This window comes from Nicotiana tabacum, chromosome 5 (assembly GCF_000715075.1).
Source record: "Nicotiana tabacum cultivar K326 chromosome 5, ASM71507v2, whole genome shotgun sequence".
Classification (NCBI taxonomy): domain Eukaryota; kingdom Viridiplantae; phylum Streptophyta; class Magnoliopsida; order Solanales; family Solanaceae; genus Nicotiana; species Nicotiana tabacum.
Window position 1 is genome coordinate 17,631,039 of NC_134084.1, and position 10,885 is coordinate 17,641,923.

A 10,885-nucleotide genomic window follows, 5' to 3' on the forward strand; every position below is an offset into this window, starting at 1 on the left:
GTTTTGAGGTTTTTTTGAATAAGCATCATAAAATTAGGTTGTTTTAGTTCTATGTTCTTTTAACTGCTAATCTGAATCAAATATTATCAGTTTTTCTGATTCAGTACCATGTCCTTCATTTTTATTTTTGTTTTTGTTTTTGCACTCTCGTATTTGCCGACTGTCGTATGAAGTCGTCTTCTTTTTCATTCTTTTATTATTTTTTATTTTCATTTCAATTTGGGTCACAACCTTTTGAATCAATGATCAATGCTATACTTAGGGGCCGTTTGATTTCATAAATTAGGCATGATAATACAAGCATAAAATTTAACAATAACAATATAGGAGTTGTTTGGTATGATGAATAAGTAAAAATAATCATGGGATAAAATTTAGTATACATCGGCTATGTATTGTTTGGTTACTAATCCTAGGATAAGTTATCCCAGGATTACGGATTACCGGGAGTTATACGTGCCAGAGGCTTGAATAGTAATCCCAAGATAAACCAGTAAAATTGACAATCTCAGGGTTAATACAACATACCAAACACAATAAAAAAAATTAGGATAACTAATTCTAACATAATTAATCTCAATATAAGTAATCCACAGTGTTTTGATACCCGGCATAAATGACTCATTTATGATGGAGCACCAAGATATGCTGCAAGTAATGTCATAGAATCTCCATCGGCTGTCACTTTAGCACTGGCACCACGACCGCACACTACTCGACCTTGCTTTGCATATCTTTTGGTTGTGAATATATCAGATCCTAAGAGTTGTGTGCCGTTGCCGTTGACAAAATCCATGGCTTCCAACATATCACATAAAGTCTTTTAAAGTTAATGTGATGTGCAAGACACTTCTGGTTCTTCGAAACTGAATTATTTTGCAAATGAAAAGGTGAATATCAGTTTCGGATGGAGGGTACACGAGAGTAACTTCTTTCGTATAAGATGGCCATCACGATAGTATCTATCTGTGACATTCAAGTTCAGTTCCATAAATTAAATCCAGAGTGCTCCTTCCTCAACATCTGCAGTCTCTTGCCTCTGCTTAGCCAACTGTTGATCAAACTGGGCAACTGCCGCATAAACTTCTCAGCAAATGCACTGGCCTGAAAACATGGAGATACAATTCTCACCGTGATGTAAGAAAACAAGAGACATTTCCAGAAGGTTGCTTTTCTTGAAGATACAATAAGATCCCTTATTTATTTATCATTTTATATTTAACATAGGGAGTGTAGAATGCCGAGTATTTGAAGGAATGATGGTATGGAAAAGTAGAAAGTTCCTTTCCAACCCCCCCGCCCCAAGACTCTCAATCTTGGGTTGATGCTCTACTTGGGGGAATGGAGATAACCAGATAGAGGAGAATGTTTCCCTTACTTGATGAATCTTGGTACAAATTCAGTTGAGAACTATGAGAATTTTTTCCAACTATAGGGATTGATGTTTAAACATCACACAGCAAAGCCAATCAAACTGTAAAAGGAACCACCGTAAATGAACAAGTCAAAGAACAAATTTTGAGTATAGCATAGAACTTCAAAGGCTAACATTTGTATCCAATGCAAGATTTGAAGATAGGCTTTTGGAAAACGGGTAAGATACAGTTGCTCATGCGGGTAAAGCAGTTGTCTATTGACCAAAAGAAACCTTGAGCATGGTTAAACATAACTTTTTAGGGCATCAAATCTAAGTTGTTATGATCACTCACTTTGATAGGAAAAGCCTGTGGAACGTCATGGATTATCATTTTTCTGTCACTATATTAGTCTTGCCTGCACTTCTGAAATCTTTTCAAAATGGCAGATTAACTCTTTGGCCTCCATAACTTAAATAGTGGCTATTACTCCATCATAATTTCCCTTAGTTTATAGTATTAACTTTTCATGTTAGAGTTTACTAATTTTCAAGTTCAAAATCCTGATTTTGTGAGTACTTTAAGGTAAGAACTGAATTATGATCGCATGATTCCAGGATCTGATTGGAGTATCGAAAATTTAAACTTGTTCATATCCTTAACTCACCATGGTAAATCATGGGTCAGCACAAGCGGAGACAAGATGGAGAATCAATTGACAGAACTCAGTGTTGATATGTACATCACCCATTGATGAGCTCCTGTCAAGGGGGGAAGAAGAAACAAAACAAAAAGGAAAAAAGAAAGAATGTGAGGAAAATAATTTATTAGTTTTGGAAGAAGATTTAATAGCTAATAGAAGGAGAGAATTATATAAGAAACCAAGTCATAAGGTAGATACCTACTATATTTTAAGCTAAATCCCTGGGTTTACAGGAAAGAGCTGTAAAGTTTCTGAAGACACTGGCCACTCTCCCACAGAAAGTAGAATGTGACCTTTGTTTCTTACAAGAGGAGCAACTGGATTCATTGGTCATGGAATCATGGTGTTCACTATTGTCATATCTGCCCGTCCTTATCCCAATGCATTGTTCTGTTGGTTCATCATTATTTTCCCTCATTTGTAACAAGGCCTGAAGCTCAGTTTCATCTTTATACAACAAACGAAGTCCAAACTCCTTCATTTCTCCACAAAAAAGTAGCCTAATAAGTCCATAGTCATTTGGTGTTTTTCCATTTGCCTTAGATGTATCCCATAAGCCAGCAAGAGTTACAACGAAAAAATGAATAGTTGATTCTGTATCGTACTTTGAATGGTTGCATAAGGCAAGTTTCTGGGTCATCCACGACATCTCATCATTACATAAGGGAATCAATTGAGCTGTGGTTTCAATTAGGCTGCCAGAGTAACATACAGCAAATCCCAAGAAGTTATCACGTACATACCAATTTTCAGGCAAATTGACTGATACACTAGTATCAATTCCCTGATAGCGAAACCAACTTGGGATCTTCTTCCCAGGATACTCAATGGTAAAAACTCTCTGTGACAAGGAATCTGAAGAAGAGATGTCATGCTGCAAGGAAGCGATATTCTGAAACAGGCTATGTGCAAACAAATTATAGATCGAATCGTTGTATGCATCATACTTATCGTACAGTGGTGTGAATATCAGCCACTGTAATTTCTTCTTCTTGGTTGCTAAATTATGAATACTTTTCAGAACCATATGACTATCTGCATGCAATTCATCTAAATCTGGTGGAAGTTCTGGCAGCTGTGTAAGACTCCTGCACTCTGTTAAATGCAAGGATCGAAGCGCACCAAGTTGTGCTATGCTTCTAGGCAAATGCTCAAAATTATTTCCCCTGAGATACAATACTTCCAAAGAGGATAAGCATCCAATGTCTTCTGGAAGTCCACCATCCACTAGATTACAGTAACTGAGATTCAAAATTTCCGATGAATGTAATCCTTCAGCCACCGGAGGGAACACAAAGTTCACTTCATCTTCGAGGCCTACTTCTGATTTTTGCTTTGCGAAGCTCAAGAATCTAAGCTTGTTCAGCCAGACAATAGAAGATGGAGGTTGTGAGATTAGAGTATCTCTGGCATCAAGCCGCTCCAAGTTTTGTAAATCCCCTATAGCTTCTGGAAAGCTTACAAGCTTTGAGCAACCTGATACATCTAGATTGACTAAACTTTTCAACTTACAAATGCTGCTGGGAAGTCTTACAAGGTTTTCTAAACCTCTCAAATCTAGATCCCTTGTCACACTGTCGAGCATGTGAATTTCTAACTCAAATTTCATGCTTCCCAGGATTTCTGGAAAACTTTCTAAATTGGAGCACTCGTGTAGATACAAATATTTAAGGGAATCGATGCACAGAGCTGGAAACCTCTTAAGGCATTTACAATTAGTCAAATCTAATGTACAGAGCTTTCTAAAAAATCCTAGGGAATGATGAACCTCTTCAAGATTTAGACAATTTGACAGATTCAAAGTGTCCAAATTTGGCATCCCTACGAAATCCGGCAACTCTTTTAGGCTCTTGCAATTTGTTAAGTCCAAGGATCGAAGAGCACCAAGTTGGGCTATACTTGGAGGCAAATGCTCAAAATTATTTCCCCTGAGATACAACGCTTTCAAAGAGGATAAGCATCCAATGTCTTCTGGAAGTCCTCCATCTATTACATTGCAAAAACTGAGATCCAGATCTTCCAATGAGCGTAAACCTCTGTTCACCGGAGGGAACACAAAGTAACCTGCAACTTGGCCTTCTTCTGATTCTAACTGTCCAAAACTCAGGAATTTAAGTTTGTCCAAGCGCACAATAGAAGATGGAGGTCATGAAATTAGAGTATGTCTGGCATCAAGCTTCTCCAAGTTTTCTAAATCCCCTATCTCTTCAGGCAACATTTCAAGTTTTGCGCAATCCGATACATCTAGCTTCACCAAGCTTTTCAACATACCTATGCAGCTTGGAAGAGCTACAAGGTCTTCTAAACAGCTCAAATCTAGTTTGGTAATATGAGTTTGTAACTGAATATATGATGGTAGTTCCCTTATCTCAGAGTATCCCATGTCAATCTCTAACTCCAGCTTCATTCTTCCTATGATTTCCGGAAACTTTTCTAAACTACAGCAATCATGTAGATAGAGATATTTGAGAGATTCCACGTTGACACATGGAAACTTCTTAAGACGTCTACAATAATTCAAATTCAACTGAATGAGTTTTCTGGAACATCCCAAGGAATGGTGAACCTCTTCAAGATTACTACATTTCTCCAGATCCAAATACTCCAAATTTGGCATCCCCGTGAAATCTGGTGTGCATATCAGGCTTGTAGAGACGCTGAGATGTAGCTTTCGTAGATACTTCAAATGCTGTTCAGAACATAGAAAGAATGAGATAGACAAACAAGAACAACCAGGTAAAAGAATCATCATAAAATATGGTGCAGCTCAGGATTTCAATAGTAAAAGTCATGCCTAGCGGGCTATCTGTGAATCTAGCAATTATTTGGCCAAATGCATATACAGCCTTAAAGTCACAAGTACTTTTCATTTAGACACCTTTTGTTAGTTTGGGTGCACCTCTACGACTCGAGAGGGGAGTGAATTGGGACGTACCAAAATTTTCGCAATCTCCTAAAATTAGCCTAACTTTTGTTCCACGAACCTGGTTTCCTATTGAACACCTAAGGCAATATATATATATCTTACTAGGAAAATGTTTGAATGAGTTTTAAAATTGAGCTTTTTAGTTAAAATGATGATGAGAAGATTTGGAAAAAATCCTTCTCAAAAAAGAAAATTAAAAAACCTTCTCAAGAAAGATCTGAGAAAAAGATATTATAATACTCCGAGAACAACCCCAAAATTACACATCAATTTGAGTTTTTCTAATTACTCTCTTCATCCCAATTTATGCGACGTGTTTGATTAGGCACAAATTTTAAGAAAGAAATAAATACTTTTGAAACTTGTAATCTAAACAAACCATTAATGTGTGGGTACAAATCATCTCATTAACGGTAAAATAAAAAATTAAAGTAAAATTGTTTCTACATAAAAAAGTGTGTCATTCTTTTTTAGATAAATTAAAATTAAAAGTATGCCATATGAAATGGCACAGATGGAGTAACTTTTTCATTTAAGGACATGCATCATGATAAGAATGTGACACTAACACTTAAAGGTGAGTTCTATGGAGTAGTGGTTAGACCAACTATGCTTATGGGGCAGAGGGTTGGCCAGTCAAAAACTCACACGTTCAAAAGAAGAAAGTAGCCGAAATGAGGATGCTTAGATAGACGTGTGAGTAATACTAAGAGAGATAAGATTAGGAGTAAAGATATACGGAGCAAGGTGAGAGTGGCCTCTGTGGTGGACAAGATGTGGGAAGCGGGGCATGTGATGTGCACACACCACCCTCTCCAGACCTCACTTGTGGGATCACGGGTATGTTGTTGTTGTTGCATCATAATCCTTGGACAAGCTAAACGGAAAGTATCTCAAATTAATAAAAAAAAGCGATAATATTTTCTCAATATCACTATATTAAAGAAAACAGTTAGAGGGAAAAGGGAAAAAAAATAGAATTCAGCATGTACCTTTCTTCCCATCCATAAATGACGCAGTGAACTGGACCAGAAATCAAGATGAACAAGCCTTTTGGGTTCAAAATTTTCTGGCAATGACTCCCAAGGATAGTGCTTCCAGACAAACCAACGCAAGCTATTGGGCAGGTGCTCGACGGAGCCATCATGGCAATTGACAGAACATATGTACAATATCCGAAGTCGTTTCATATTTTTCATGGCCTCTTTGTTAAAGCATAGTTTTTTAAAATAAAGAATCCAGATTGCTTCTATTGCCTTGGTCCCCTGGTAAAAAGATCATTAGTCTACAAAGTATAACTTCAAATGTTATGTAAAATCCGGTTGCCAATATGACTACTTTCTCAATCCTTGTAGTGCCAAACTTTGTCATGTTAGTAGTATTTATTATTGCACTTGAATTTCTTGAAGAACTACCGTCACTCAAAAAATCTAAGGTACAACTTTTTTTTTTTTGAATAACCATGGTGTTCGGGTCAGCTTACGCGCACCTACCACAATTAAAAAAATCTAAGGTACAATATTAGTTTTTAAGAAATATATTGCTTAAGAAAAGCATTTTGTGCAATTAATTCTATAATTCTACTTTCTAATAACACATTTTTTGAGAAGTTCTTTGGAGTCAAGTCTAAAAGTTTTCATGTTGTGATAGAAGAAAATTGCAATTGAAACAACACCAATAAATTGTTTCATGTTTAAATATAAAAATTATCAATGCTAAAGTGAATTCCTGATTGAGTTATTATGTACAACATTTATTACAAATTTCAAGTTAATCCAAATGATGAAATTGGATAGATTCAGTGGCTGCTAGACAAATTGGCTTAATAACATAAGAAAAACGAATTAGGCAGCATTAAGAAAGTGCTTATTAGACGAATTAGTCAGTTAGCCAATTAAACTTACTTTTGCTTCGCCTACTAAAGTAAACAACTAACACGACTTACGTGTGAGAATATGAAGCAAGAGGAACTTGGCATTCTCCCTATATGTCTTTGGAATATGAAAACTAGAAGTTGAATATTATTGCATTGCTTAGCCTACTTACCGTACTGTTGATCATCACTTCTTCAAAATCTTCAGCAAGCCATAACCTGCTACGCTCTCCTGGATCCTTTTGTGTGTTCACTACATATTTACCCATATCTTGTAATAAGTCATGCATTTCAATTGTATCTTTTTCAGAGATGAACACAAGAGATTTTTCAATTAGGACACGCAATCCAATATCAGCTCCAAAATCACAGCTCTCAAGAATTTGCATGATCTCATCTTTTCTTACCCCTCGTAAGAAGCATGCTATATCTAGAAATATCTCTTGTTGTATGGGCTTCAATCCATCATAGCTAATTTTGAGTTTGTCAACAATTTCTGAATTAGAGTTATTTTTCATTTGCTCTATAGCACTTCTCCACTCAGTCATATCCCTCTTATGTAAGAAAGAACCCCACAATTTCAGGGCTAAAGGAAGGCCTTTAGCATGACTTACTACCTCCAACGTTAGCTTCTCAAAATGCTCATCTGAAACTTCTTTCTTGAAAGCATATTGATTGAACAACTGAATAGCTTCATCATCAGCTAGTGTAGTTACTTCATATATTAGATCATTCTTCCCTATCAAATGTTTGTCTCTAGTTGTCGCAATAATTCTACTGCCATTGCCAAACCAACCAAGATCCCCTGCTAGGTAATCCAAATGATCTTTGTGATCTATGTCCTCAAGCTACTAAAACCTTCTTAAAACGAAGTCTACGAGCCATCAGGTGATTTCCGTCCTCCTTGTTATTCACGTAATTATCTTTTTCCCTTAACAATTCAGAAAGAAGGATATTCTGCAAAGAATGCATCCCACATTTATTTTCTTTAACATCCGTAAGAAAACAAGCAACTTCAAATTGATAGGAGAGTGTATCAAAAATGGCTCTTGCTATTGTCGTTTTACCGACTCCCCCCATGCCCCAGATTCCCACAATCCGAACATCATTGATTTCTAACTCGAGTAGGGACTTTACTTTCTCGAGATGGGTATTTATTTCCACAACATCTTGCAAATAAGATAAAGAAATCTTGCATAATTTGGACGAAATTTGGTCAACAATCTCATGAATACAGTCTGATTCAATCCTACAAGAAATAAGAAGATTGTTGATATACACAAGTAAGAAAGTCAAGAATAAGAAGTACTTCACACTGTAGAGTGCATAATTATGATAAAAGGAGTATGCACATAAATCAAACTCTTGAAGAACCAATAAAAATATTGCCTGTGTACCAATGGCATTGACTAATTAAACTGATAGGAACTATGCCTTCTTACTGATAGAAACATATATAATCAACCATCATTCTTTTTTATAGAAAAATATAAAATAAAACATTGTTAATGTCTAAATGGCAACCAAGGATATTAGATTGTGCATGCACTATTCTTAGCTCATAAGTAAATTGATTTGATTCACCCCTTTCTACATTTTGGTAAAAATGATAAGTTTATTTAGTGTAGATTCAGTTTAACTCATTTTTAAGGTACAGATTCTTTGTTCTATGGTAGAATATGTCTAGTCTTCACAGCAGCATCAAAATTTGAATGGAAATTATTCATCTCGCAAAGAAGATACAAAAAGTATTCTTGCATAATATGGAATAACTTTGGTCGACAATTTGCAGAATATTCTCTGATTCAATCCAACATAATAAGAAGATAATTGTAGATAAATGTAAGAAAGTCAAGTATTAGTAAGTATTTCATATTGTTAGCGTGCATAAACATGATAAAGATATTAAGCACATAAATCAAACTCTTGAAGAACCAACTGGAATGTTCTTCTTACTCACCCTTGGCGGATGTCATATCCTTTTAGATTTGTTGCGGCAGTTAGCGCAGTCCTCCATCTTTGCAACTTCCGCATTCCTTCAACATCATCGACTTTCCACCTTGACTCATGTTTGTCAAAGGCTTCAGCAAAACTCTCCTTTTGGTATCGAACTGCTGATGGATCCACATCATAGAAGATTGGTATTACCAAGGTTTGTCGTCCAAATTGATTAGCGTTCCATTCCATGATCTTCACTAGTTCATCCAAGCACCACCTGGATGAAGCATAGTTCTTCGAAAAAATGATGACGGCAACTTGAGACTCTTCAATGGCTTTACATAGTTCTTCTGAGATCGATGCGCCATGCTCTAACCTTTTGCCATCTTGAAAGGTGAATATTCCCCTGTTTTTCAAACCTTCATACAAGTGACTTGTAAATGTTTTGCGGGTGTCTTCACCTCTAAAACTTAGAAAGACATCGTACTTCCATTGAGGAAACTGTGAAGCTTTATCAGAAGAAGATGATGATGTCATGGATTTAGTTAATTGGTTGAAAAGAAAAAAATAGAGTTGTGTGGATAAATTGTGGTTGTGGTAAGAGATCATTTGATGATATTTCGAACAATTACAGCTTGTTTGGATGGTTGTTACCTATTGTATTGTATCGTATTGTTACTTTAAATACAATGTTTATTTTGATTGTTACTTAAATTTCATCATATCGTATCGTTAAATCCGTCGTTACGTAACGATGAAATGTGCCACTTTATGTAACGACCGATTTGGTGTGGTCGCGTCGTTACCTTGTCCTTTTCTCTCAATTTCACCCTTCATTATTATTAAATAATTTTATTTTATCATTTACCCTACTTTTTTATATACCGTATCATAATTTTTCTTTATAATATTGCAAGCTTATTCATCATATTACTGGTGCATGATAACATGAAACGACGGCAAAACGACACAATCCATCCAAACATTATATTCATCAAACGATACAATACAATACAATACAATATGATACGATACATTATGAAACGATATAAAACAACCATCCAAACAAGCTGTTGGTAGGAAATTTCTGTGAAGCCAGTTGATTAGAATTATTATTAGTGGTCCCTTAAACTTGTTGAATTCTTCCATTTTGACACCTCAATTCGGACTAATAACTATTGAACCATAATAATATCAAGAAATGCATCTATTTAACACAAAATGCTCATATTGCAAAAAGAGTGTTTTCCCTTTCCCAATAATAATCTTCATTCTTTTTTTGTTTTTTGGGTTAAAAAACTCACATTTTTGTTTAATCACCATCTTCTCCATTTCACCGTCTATAACCTCCAGTCCGTCAAACAGCGGCCGAACGACCACCACTTCACTACAAATAGAACAACCCTAATGACCTTCGACTCTGCTGCCTTCCTCCATTGGTCAGCCACAGAACCACCATCTGTTAAATCCAATAGAGACCCCTTGATTCCGTAGCCGCCAAGCCATCACCAAAATTCCACGGCCTCAACACATCTTTAATTATTCTGACCTTGAAAACCATTAATATTGCAAGGGACCGACTGAAGAAGAAATAGAACAATACTTATCTTTAGGACAGTCAAACAAAGGAAACACAGGGTTTCATCATTCATCAGTGTAGCAATATGCTGAGTTCAGCCAGTGTGGATTTGCAGAAATGAAGGGGAGAAAAAAAGAGAGGGTGAGAGTACCGATGTGTAGTAGCTCAATAGCTAATTCTATCCAAATAGGACCTAAAAGGAATTAATTGAACTAATACTTGGGTCCAATTGACCAATTACAAACTTTAATAGATGTATTTTTCAAATTAATAATATTTCACTTTAATCAATTATAAAAACTAAAAGTACCTTCATAAAATGATTAATATTTATAAATATTATGCCATAACATCATTCAAATATTTTGCGGAAAAAATAATTTATCAATTTTAACTGAAAAATGAATGGCATGCAATCTGAATTAATAAGTGAATACTGCTAAAGCAAATAAAATGGAAAAAAAAAAACAACAACAACAACAATTTAAAATCCAAAAAAACAAATTAACAT

The 10,885-nt window shown here is 35.6% G+C and overlaps 1 pseudogene; it reads right to left on the minus strand.

Moving 5' to 3' along the window:
- Positions 1-337: 337 nt before the first annotated feature.
- Positions 338-10,540, minus strand: LOC107821551 (TMV resistance protein N-like; annotated as a pseudogene).
- Between the last annotated feature and the right edge of the window lie 345 nt (positions 10,541-10,885).